Genomic DNA, 12,968 nt, shown 5'->3' on the forward strand with positions numbered 1-12,968 from the left:
TTAAATAGAACTATAAATGATTGGAATGATCTACCTGCAGCGGTCTTTGAGGGTTGTCCTTCCTTAAATAACTTAAAAACTTGCGTATAAAGTGTAAATTAAAATTAACGTGACATTTAACATTTAATTTTTTAAGGTGACATGTATTTATTTAGTCTGACGAGTTACTCCCTTGGTTTGAATTGTAAATAATTAAAAAAAATAGCGTATAAGAGGGTCTTAGACTAGAAATGTTTAGGTTAAATGTAGTTCTGCTTATAAGTATGCATAAGGGTGTAATTATTTGTCTTATGTGAGCTGTTGTATCAGTGAAGCGTGGTGAATCAGTGAAGTTATGGTTTTACAGTGCAGTGAATAGTTCTGATCAGTGATAATTTATAGTGTCAATGAAATGTGTTCTATAGTGTCAGTGAAATGTGTCCTAAAGTGTCAGTGAAATGCGTCATAGTGCCACTATGGTGAGTGAGATGATAGTAAAGTGAAAGATTATTATCAGTACCAATGTGAAAATTATGTAGGGCCTATACATATGTAGGTTATATTGTAAAATTAGGTTCACTTATTAATTAGGTTATTTTATGTATTATTATTATTAACTGTAATTATTGTGTTAAATTGTATAGTGTATTCGTATTGTATTGTGTATTGTATAATTGTATTATGTATTGTATAATTGTATTGTGTATTGTATAATTGTATTGTGTATTGTAATTTTATTGTGTAGGCCTATTGTTTATATTGAGTATACCACTGCCACCGGGTGCTTGCCCATTTGCAGTGTAAATAAATACATACATATCTAAGAAAATTATAAAGACTTTTTCCATGCATTCGCGTACGATTTTATTTCCCTTAAGTTTTAACGTCGAATCTAGAGAGCTACGACTGAATTTCCATGTATTTCTCTTCTAATGTGAGGGACGTGGAAATTAAATAAAATCATTGGGAGTGGGCTGTGCTATATTACTCTTACTTATCTGTATCGTTTAAATTTGGATACTGTTCTTCTTAATGTAAGTTACAATCTTATATTTTGATTTGAAGTCCTAATTACAACTTTGAACATTTATCTATAAATAACGAAGACGTTGATCCGATTACGATAGAGGAGTTAAAAGATGTTGTAAAGAACAGCCGGAACAGAAAAGCTCCCGGCCCGGATGACATTAATATGGAATTAATAAAGTATGCTCCTGAAAACTTTATGTACAGATTACTAAATCTTTTAAATGTTTGCTGGAAATATGGATATTCACCAGAAGAATGGCAAGAAGCTATAATTATCCCCATATTTAAGAAAGGAGACAGGAGAGATTGTGGAAATTATCGTGGGATCAGTCTTCTAAATACCGGATATAAAATATATTCTAAAATAATAACAAACCGATTAGCTGTTATAACAGAAAATATATTACTGGAAGAACAACATGGTTTTAGGAAGAATAGATCCTGTATCGATTGTGTATTCTCCATAAGCCAGATGATTGAGAAAAATAGGGAATACAACATCCCAACTTATATTGCCTTTATTGATTACAATAAAGCTTTTGACACTGTTAATCGTCAAAAATTATGGGAAGTATTGAGATCTAAAGGAATACCAGATCATCTAATAAGGGTAATATAAGGCTTATATAGTAACACTAAAATTAGAATTAAACTAAAGAATGGAATAAGCAAAGAAAGCAAAGAAATAACACGAGGTGTTCGACAAGGGTGTTCTTTATCACCTGTTTTATTTAATTTATACATTGACGACGTCACCAGAAGGTGGCTATTACATATGGAAACAATTTTTAACCGAACCAATACACCTCTAAATACAATATTGTTTGCTGATGATCAGGATATATTTACAACTACAGAAGATGACCTCCAACGAGCTTTATTTAAACTGAACTGCATCGCCAAAGAATATGATCTTCAGATATCTACTAAAAAGACTAAAGTGATGGGTTTTAAGGGAAAAACGCCATTAAGAACAAACATAATTATTAATAATGAAATCATAGAGTAAGTGAACTGTTTTAATTACCTAGGCTGCATGATATCATATGAACAAATTAACGACATAGATAGGAAGCTCTCTAAATTCCAGCAGTTAATTGGCACGATAAAAAGAACACTAAAGAAGAAAGTTAGGACTGACACAATTTTAAAATTTTACAAAACAATGGCGATTCCAACATTAACCTATGGATCCGAAACATGGTGTATGACAACTCAACAAATGAAGAGAATAGAAGCAGCTGAAATGAGACTGCTAAGGCCAATAGCAGGATATAGCTTATTGGACCACAAGCGAAATGAAGACATACGACAGGAACTAAATATGCCAAATATTACAGAAACTATCACAGAATATAGGAATAAATGGCATGAACATATATGTAGGATGGAACCAACTCGCATTCCATACCGACTACACCATTATAAACCCCAAGGGAGAAGACGAATCGGACGCCCTGGAAAACGCTGGAAAGACCAATTTTAATATTGCTATCGAGACGAAACGGGCCAATGGGCCCAAATCGTATTGTTGATGATGATGATGAAGTCCTAGTTACAATTAGTTTATCACTCGTAAATTTATTGTTCCGCCCGTCTTCCTTAACATATTTTGAGGAACAGGATCACATATCATTTTGCTCTTCCTTGTATGCACAGTAACTCTGTCGTGCAATTATTTTGGTTTTCGATCTGACATTAGACATAACATAAAGTGAGATTGGCACAACTGAAGACAACACACTCAATGCCAAAATGTCGGGTCTTATCGGAATATTGTTTGTCACTTAAATTATTGATTGCATAGTGATGTTATCTACAAGATTACGTCACTTTCACTGTACGCTACCCATTTCTTTTATCCATATTTCTCACAGTTATTTTACTCCATATTGGACCAACTTATTTAATTATTACAACTGTCGGCCGTTTAAATTTTAATTTTATTAATGCTACACTCCATTTGTGTGCTACACAACTTATTCTTCTTTGTATACTCCTCTGGTTGTTCTCTGAACATACGAATGCCCGCTCCGACTTAGCAGAATCGAATCGATTCGAAACGTAAAATCTGCTGCTGCTCACATACAGTGGTATCGAATCGAACCGAAGCGTGTTGCAGTTTAAAATGTATCACATAATAACTTTAGCACAGTTTGTGAAGAAGCGGAAAAATAAGAACTAAGGCCGTGTCTCAAAGCTCAAGTCCATACTACACACTAGTGACTAGCAACTAGGTGACTTGTAAACTACACACTAGGGAGCTTTGGACATGTATGCTTGAATCATGGCCTTCTTCACAGACTATTTTTCTAAAAAAACCATGATGATATGGTGCAGCACTGAATTGAGGACAATGTCCTAATGCAGTTTCATTATGACTTATGTGGAAAATATAAGGGCTTAATATATTACAATAATGTTTACAACATTGTACAGAAGGTACTAACAATGTCAGTGTTCAACGTTAACGTGTTATTCTACATTATATTTACATTATGTCACTTCCAAAGCATTTTCAGATTTCATAACCCCAATTGCTGATGAGGTATCCATGTTTGTTTAGTGAACAAGTCAACAATCGAGCAAGCATTTTCGTTTACTAGCTACTACGGACTTGATTGCTATGAACTATGTAGCTTTGGATCATAACTTCTGACGTCACATCCGGCTATTTAGTCAACAATCTAGTTCACTTCAGCTGAAATTGTAGCTTTGAGACACGGCCTAGGTGACTTGTAAACTACACACTAGGGAGCTTTGGACATGTATGCTTCAAACATGGCCTTCTTCATTGACTATTTTTCTAAAAACCATGACATCATGGTGCAGCACTGAATTAAGAAGGCAGTGTTCTAACGCAGTTTCATTACGAGTTGTGGAAAAGATAAGGAAGGGCTTAATATATTACAATAATGTTTAAAACATTGTACAGAAGGTACTAACAATGTCAGTGTTCAAAGTTAACGTGTTATTCTACATTACATTTACATTATTTCACTTCCAAAGCATTTTCAGATTTCATAACCCCAATTGCTGATGAGGTATCCATGTTTGTTTAGTGAACAAGTCAACAATCGAGCAAGCATTTTCGTTTACTAGCTACTACAGACTTGACTGCTATGCACTATGTAGCTTTGGATCATAACTTCTGACGTCACATCCGGCTATTTAGTCAACAATCTAGTTCACTTCAGCTGAAAATGTAGCTTTGAGACACGGCCTAAATATCCAAAACAAGAAAAGAAAATACTAGATTCATGATATTTTCTTAACTAGAGATACATATGGGACCAGGCTTTGGATGTGTGCAAAATAAAAGGCCTCTTTGGACGTGGGATCAACCAACACCACCTAGATATAAGGTCATAGCACGTCGTGAAATGAAATATGACCGTCTCTGTGGGTTATTCTTATGTGGAAAGTTTGTTGTGATGGAGTGAATATTAAGTATTAGACGATGAATTGAGAATTTTTTTGTGTCGACAAAAAATTCAGTGGTACGTAAATAGTAAATATAATTTAACTAACGATCTGCGTCCAAAATTACAGGCTTAAATAATTACGCATTGAATTACAGTACCAGCATAAAATTGATGTTTGCACTGCAGCAGACTTGAGACTTGTGTATTAATTAAAATTCGTAAGTAGAGTAGATATGTGTGTTTGCAATGTCTATATTCAAAGATTAACCAATATAACTATATTTCCTTGCTGTTATTCTATAAAAATATAATAACAGGTTAAATATGCTTTATATGATATCTTTCCATTTGTGTTTAAAAGTTTACGCGTAGGTCTAGTAAACCCGAAACATATCAAAGAAACGGAGATGATGATCATGAAAGAAGAGAAGTGTAGTAATGATGACGAAATGAGTCAGAGGTAACTTGTCCCAATCAGGATTTGAACCCGGGTCAAATCGTTCCACATGATGATGATGATGGTAATAATAATATTAATAATAATAATAATAATATTTACTTAAATACAAATGGCTTTTAAGGAACCCGGAGGTTCATTGCCGCCCTTACATAAGCCCGCCATCGGTCCCTATTCTGAGCAAGATTAATCCAGTCTCTACCATCATATCCCACCACCCTCAAATCTATTTTTATATTAAATAATAATAATAATAATAATAATAATAATAATAATAATAATAATAATAACAATAACTTAATGTCACAATTATTTTCTATAAACTGAGTGTTGTGTGTAACAATAACACAAGTCGAAATGATACAAGAAATTAGAATTGGAAGTGCGAGTACTTGGGTTTTTATTCTTGTGTACCCCAACAATAAGACACGTTAATTCTTCATAGTATCAAACTTAGATTTTGTAAAGTCCTAAAATGTTTGTATGAAAGAGTTTTCGATTAAATGAATAATTCAATAGAAATAATTTTAACCGGTTATTTAACGGGGCAATATCAACAGTGACGTCATTTAGCGTCGGTGGATATGCTGATAATAGCTACCCATGCAGCGACAGTCTTTGGATGCGGCGGAATATGCCTGCCAGTATTACTTTTGGGTAATGCGCAACTCACACGCCAGGTTTTCCACTTCCCAGTCCAAGTGTACAGCTTGTGACAGGCAAAATTCACACGTGTCCCTTAACATAGCAGTATTAGAAACAGGCTTCTATTGGTGGGAAAGTGTGTGTATCGTTGAAACTGGATAGATCTAGTCGTATCTTACCGAAAGAGTTTCTTATGTAGTCCATAAAACTGTAAGAAAAGTTCCCATGCCTTTGGAATATAAAATCAAAAGAGTATTTAAATCTAAATTAAAAAAAATAAGGTCTATGAGCAATTAGTAATATTTAGTAAGAGAAGTTACCCAGAAGCAGGCATCAAGTTTGCAAACAACAAAATTCAAAGTATTCGTAAGTTATAGAAAATAAATTAGAAAAAGTATAAGCAAGTAGAAAGAGCGGATAGGGAACGAAAACGTATACGAACCGACTGTTTGGTCTAACACATTACTTATGTTCATCAAGATCAGAAGCGGAAAATATAATATTTTCATAGGACCTTCCTGTTACCAAAAATCTCAACGAGACGCTCATAAGGTGGTATACATTCTCGCATTTGTTTCGTTAATTAATATTATGCTACCGAGTTCAGTATGTCGTTAAATGCTATATTATCATTCCGAGATGATTGTTAAAATAATCGGGGCAATTTTCTCTCAACCCTTTATGAACAGGCATGTGAGTTAAAGTTTTCTTCGTTGCTAGTTAATTTTTACTCCAAACTGAACGTGTTCTGTATTTAAATTTCATTTTCAATATAATATGTAACTAGCTAAGCAAAGAAAGTCTTTTTCTGCGATTCATTTTTTTCACACACAACACGCTTACTAATAGGCCTACTTTCATCAAGTTGAAAATCCAATGGGTCACGCCAACGTACGAGATTATTGACAGTCTTGCACCATTAACAAGAAATATTCACCCGCCACGGGATAAATCAACATATTTGCCTGCCCTTCATTTTCACTTTTGTGTTAGTGGTCAGAGAAAGAACTACCCCGTGACGGGCAAATACTGACGGGACAGTCTCGTCGGGTAAAGCCTGTCGATAATACTGCTAATGTATGGGCCACTAATGATAATGAAATCTCATCTGACAAGTGAGCCCGAGGATTCGCCAAGGTAATTAACTGACATTCGTCTTACAATACATTCGGAGGAAATCTCGGACGAAATTAACAAGAAATCAGCCCAGCGGGACTCGAACCAACATCTAAACGCAGTCACTAACCATAAGTCGATCTGGCTTATCCTTAAGCTACGCCAGTGGCCTCGACAGAGAATAACTCGTTTTATAACACAAAGGTACTTATATTATGAAGGGGGATGAATATAAGTTATCAAGAACCCATCTTGTGTTAGCTTTGTAAAAATGGTTGCATTTGTTGTGCATAATTTCCAGAAGAATTCATTTATAAATATTCAGTATAATCAAAGTAGTTATGGAGAAGTTATTAATATTCGTAAATATACACCAACAGCCATGTCAAAACTTTCCTTCCCTGTATGATATGTGCAAGTTCCTGCGGTGATTGAGTGGTCTAGATCAGTCATGTGAACGAATGCACAATTGAATCACTTGGATTCTCAACCCACAACACAACCTCTAGCACATACCTGCACAAACAGCGCTCGACGAGCGCGCGCGCTCCTTCGGAGCGGGAGAGCTCTGTTTACCGCTCGCCGAAACGGAGAGGAAGATACGTCAGAATGACAGACTTGCTATAGGTAGAGGAGAGGGAAAGGACCACTCAGCTATCTAGTGGAATGCAGTGTGTAGGCCTATTCTCAGTAGCTGTTTCATGTTGCTTACCTACTGCTACAGTACAGTATGGAGGAATCTAAAAGACAGAACATAACATTTAACATACAGCTCGAACTTATTGATCTTCAATGTGACCTAAGGGCTGAAGATCGTTTGAATAATACTACTGGGTGTTCATCTCAAAGTGTGTCATGACGTCACTGTTGTGAGTCACCAATTTGAAGCGAGTTTCAGCTTTTATGTCAGAGAAGTTGCCTATTAATCAAGGCGTTCAATCTGAACTTGAGAAGGTGTACGGCTACCTTGAACGTCGTAGCAACAGATGGCGGTCTGTACTGTCTGTGTACTACCATAACATCTTTCGAACTGTGTTTTGCGCGGGCAAGTCGTACGCAGGGTATTTGTTATCATCGGTTGCGTACGGCAACATTCCACACCACAAATCAAATGCTTCGTGTCCATGTTGACCGTCGAAGTTAATGTCAACAAATACGTAAGTAATCGTCTTAACCCTCTCCCCATATCCCGACAGTAAGGAAAAAACCCACCTCAGTACATATTTCCAAACAGTTCACATTCCTACCATACGTATCGCTAAGTACTCTTCAGAATGATCGCCGTACTTGCTAGGCAACTTCTCTGACACATGGTAATACGCCTCTGCGGAAGTGTAGGAAGATTGAATTCTCCAGGCTCATCGACTAGCCACATGACGGCATACAACGAGCCATGACACACTTTGAACTGAACACCCAGTACTAGCCTGATTGAGTTTTACAAGACTAAACATTAGCAATAATATCCACGACTACACAGGCTGCTGTGAAAATTATTGCTATGTTTGGCTCAACATTTATATTTGTGAGCAACTGTTTTCTATAATCAGCTTTAATAAAGGCAGACATCAAACACCTGCAACTGATGTTTCATTACGATCAGTAGGCTACTGTTCCTTTCAGCTGCCAACAGCATAAAACCTCGTTTTGGTGTACTAATAAATAAAAATATAACAAAACGATATTGTACATTTAAGTAGCTATAGAATTTCTATTATTTATGTAAAGTACTGTAAATATTTCTTTATTAATTAATAATAGTCCAAGATAGTTTTGCAAACACTGAACGGGAATTCATTTCATAAACATTCGTAATATTACTTGCTTTTGTGTATATTTTGTACGAGATCACCCCTTTTTCCAGTCCACCCTTATACAGAGCGCAGCTAATATCTGCATTCCGCTCATGAGCTGTGAGCCGGCTCGGAGAGCGCAAACCTTGTGCAGGCCTGCTCTAGCAAATGCTCATACTCCGCCTCTCTCAGATAGACTATTACTTACTTACTGGCTTTTAAGGAACCCGGAGGTTCATTGCCGCCCTCACATAAGCCCGCCATTGGTCCCTATCCTGAGCAAGACTATTTAATCCAGTCTCTACCATCACATCCCACCTCCCTCAAATCCATTTTAATATTATCTTTCCATCTACTTCTCGGCCTCCCCAAAGGTCTTTTTACCTCCGGCCTCCCAACTAACAATCTATATGCATTTCTAGATTCCCCCCATAGGTGCTACATGCCCTGCCCATCTCAAACATCTGGATTTAATGTTCCTAATTATGTCAGGTGAAGAATACAATGCGTGCAGTTCTGTGTTGTGTAACTTTCTCCATTCTTCTGTAACGTCTTCCCTCTTAGCCCCAAATACTTTACTAAGCACCTTATTCTCAAACACCCTTAACCTATGTTCTTCTCTCAAAGTAAGAGTCCAAGTTTCACAACAAAGAACAACCGGCAATATAACTGTTTTATATAAAACACATTTTATATATTTATATCCGATATGCGGAACCGGAAACACGCAAGTGAAGTGGGTAGACAATGGATACACACACTTTATTTACATATAGGCCTACACCTATAGTATATTATTTGTATTTTATACTTCTTTATTCTTATACACGTCTAGGTTTGAACGATGTTTGCAAGATTTAAAAATTAATTTTTTGTCAAAGCAAGGACAAAATATAATATGAAGTAGTTCCAAGGATTGTCTCGAATACCATTGTCCGGGCGAGTTATGTTACATCTCTGAAAATAGCGGACACATTCCGAAGTTTTTCTGAGGTTAATTTTGTTCAAGAATGCTTCATAATGGCTCCTGAAGAACTTTGTCCAGACAGACACGCAATATTTGTATTTCGTGAAATGTCAAAGTAAAAATCTATTAAATTATCATGCGATTTAAAAAAGAAAGCATGTGTTATTTTTTGTATCTTATGAGAAAGCTCTTGAAACTTCAGGAAATATGTTTCCTTTTAGTCATCAGGTCTTGAATCTTCCTTGCATAGTACCAATTTATTCGTATTTATCTTTCGTAGAATAAATGGCGAACAAATGGAGTGATCACCGTGCCTAACCACACGATACCCCCGTATTGGTTGGATGATCGTCCACCTCTACTAAGGTATAGGAATTTAGGCCAGCAGTCGTCTGGTCGAACTTGGCTCTCTAGAGGCTGTCATGTCCTAGATTATTATTATTATTATTATTATTATTATTATTATTATTATTATTATTATTAGTAGTAGTAGTAGTAGTAGTAGTAGTAGTAGTAGCAGTAGTAGCAGCAGTAATAGTAGTAGCAGTAGTAGGATAAATGACGTAGGTCGCTGAAACAGTGAAACAGTAATGTGCAAAATGAGTCTGTTTGTGGCCATATGCATTATTTAAAGACTAAAGTGTCGTGTTCCCTAGGTTGTTATGCACTAACAATTTTTACTCTCAGATAACTTCACCTAACCTAACTTAACCTGACTTAAGGAAAATTAGCAATATACCAAATAACAAAACCCATAGTTAAAATGTTAATATGTAATCTTGTATATGCCCATGAAAATTCTCATTTGTTTAAATTTGCGACATAAAATGGCTTTTAGTGACATATCTTAGTTTTGATTAAAAACGGCAGGTTAGAATTTAGGCGAGTACTTTTACTTTATTTATTCATTGAGATGAATGTTGCACCGGGGGAAAATAAAAGTTTAATGGCTTGGGTTAGGTAGAAGTTTAGAGGATATTTTTCCAGCTTATTCAGTCTATTGTGTTTGGGAAATTGTTTTGCAACGGGAAGAATAAATTGTTTCGCTCCATGCAACAATTTAATTGGTAAAAAATAATCTTGCAGGAAAAGTCCCTCGTTTTCTGGAAATCGCCATAAGCGATATGTAGCAATTGTTAGTGAAAGCGGAAGAAATGATCAAGTGAATGCCGACCAAAAGATAGGCAAACCGTTACCAATTAGGCCTACGTGGGTTAGCTTATTACCTGAATAAAAAAAGCAAGATCGGAACTCACCGCTACGCTTCCATTGTTGGAATTTGTGGTAGAGAAGACAGGAGCACACACAACACACGCAACTCAGCACCATAAGGGTCAGCACGACGCCCACCCAGACGTCGGCGAGGAATTGCTCGTACTCCTCGTCACGGCGACTTCCTGCTCCGGCGCCCGGGATCACCGCCACCTCGTCCACCTCGGTCAGCAGCACGGTGATGTTGTGCAGTCCAGGGTTGATCACGCTCTCCATAGTTTCTTGTTCCACCTACAGTTTTCGCTTGCAGTTGCACATTAGATACCAAATTCTATCGCTGATGCTCATCGTTACTAATATCCTCTTACTACACTTCGCATACGTACGTCGCACAGATGGAGGTAGTTGATTCCGATACACCGAAGACAATTTATTATAGCAGGTGAACTTAACACACGACTACACCGCGAAAGAAAAATCCCTTCTTTTGCAAAAGCTGTGATGATTAGATTCCTGTAACGAAGCGATGAACAGTCGAAGAGAGGTCTCATGCGTTTGAAGAAGCAACGGCCACCACGACGTGACGTAGGTACTGCCGTCCGTTCAGCTATCGAAAAGATGTGCCGCAACCACCGGGCCTGTTATCGCGACTGACCTGTCCGGGACATTCCTCGTGTTATAAACCTGTGGATCGTTGATAGGAAGGAAGGAAGGAAGGAGGAAACTCGCTGACAGACGTGAATGTACTGCCAACTATCGGCTGCCTAGAGCGAGGCGATCCTAATAACATTGAGAACTTATCCTCGTCTTTGTTTTTTTTAACACATCCTTCTACAGCTGCTACACATCAATGTTCCCCCACCCCACGTTCAACTCCCCTCACACCTTTCAACACATAGAATTGCGGTATATGTTGACTGACTTCCCCTGAAGGCTCCGTTGGCCTTGTGGCAGCATTGTGCTTACCACGTTACCTTGTAATGGCCGCCTTGTTTATCCTCAGCGATAAAGAAATGTCGCAGCTAATAAGCATTCAGCATTCACTATAGGCTTGTCGTTTTCAGGCGAGAGCCGCTATAAAAAAAAGCTACTGTCTGTAGTAATTCTTGTTACGTATGGGTAGCGACGTGGGCTCAATTGAAGGCATTCATGGATGAGGGAATCAAGTTACAAATTAATGCAATATTACCACAGTCTACTATATACAGTCGCGAAGCTTGAGGTGTTTTTTTGCAAATCTCGTGATAAAGCGCTCCAAGCAGTTAGCAACTAGAAACAATAGACTGTCCATGGTCGACTTTGGACTGTGTCGTATTTCTATCGAGTGTTAGCTCGTTGCGTATTTCACATTGATGCTTGTGAAATGTTCGTTATTGGTTGTAATGAAAATGATAATGGCTAAAATATAATAATTGGAATAATAATATGGGACAAGGAGGAGACGTTTGTAGTGCTATAAATTGTAGCAACAGTAAGAGAAAGAGGCCAGAGTTATCCTTTGTCCGATTTCCGAAAGATTCAGAAAGGTTCCTGGGTTTCCACAAGAATGCTGTGCAGAAACAAAACTCTTAATTTTGAAGTTCTTTGTGACTGTTAGAATACATTATATCCTTAAATTTCACAATGAAATGTTTCAGTCTAACCGAAAGGACATTAGATACCGGTTAAAGTTCTGTCACTTAGGCTGCTAAATTTCCAGAGAAATAAAGGTTAGGTCTACTTTTTTTTTTCAGAGGATATATTTTAATTGTAGCTATTAATTTTGTTATTATTTTTATGTGTTATTTTACTAAAGACGTAGAAAAATTAAGTTTGTTTTCATGAAATTTATTGATCACGTTTTATTTTCAATTCTGGTGGGATTACTATTGCTTAGGCCTATTTTTTTTCAAAGGATATGTTTTTAATTATAGCTGTTAATTTTGTTGTTATTTTTATTTGTTGCTTTACTAGAGACGTAGAAAAAGTCTGTTACAATAAAATTTATTGATCACGTTTTATTTCCAATTCTGGTGTGATTATTATTGCTTAACCTCATCCTACTTTGTTAACTACGTAAGCCTACACTACAAGTACCAGTAAGCGTAAGTTACTCCATTAATTCATATTTCCATTATTATTGTTGTAAGGGAAATGCAAATTAATATTTATTGGTTTCATAGTTAATTATCGCTATAATCTTGAATGAGTGAAGCTATTATAGTAAATTTCAGTTCGTTTTGCACAAACAAAAATTATATTACTTATTTCTTGCAGGTATCTTCGAGTTTTTTGGTGGAATTTAATATACTTCATTAAAATAATAAATTAACTTTATGCATTTAATATTTCAATAATGGAAGGAA

The 12,968-nt window shown here is 36.5% G+C and overlaps 1 protein-coding gene across 3 annotated transcripts in view; it reads right to left on the reverse strand.

The window, feature by feature from the left end:
• Positions 1–11,545, reverse strand: part of LOC138705815 (transcription activator GAGA-like) — a 334,341-nt gene extending 322,796 nt beyond the window's left edge. For all 3 annotated transcript variants that reach the window (XM_069834475.1, XM_069834476.1, XM_069834477.1), the window contains exon 1: positions 10,668–11,545. The gene's annotated coding sequence lies outside the window, so the exon portion shown is untranslated. The remainder of the gene's footprint in view (positions 1–10,667) is intronic.
• Positions 11,546–12,968: the final 1,423 nt, after the last annotated feature.

The sequence above is a fragment of the Periplaneta americana genome, chromosome 9, assembly GCF_040183065.1.
Source record: "Periplaneta americana isolate PAMFEO1 chromosome 9, P.americana_PAMFEO1_priV1, whole genome shotgun sequence".
Taxonomy (NCBI): domain Eukaryota; kingdom Metazoa; phylum Arthropoda; class Insecta; order Blattodea; family Blattidae; genus Periplaneta; species Periplaneta americana.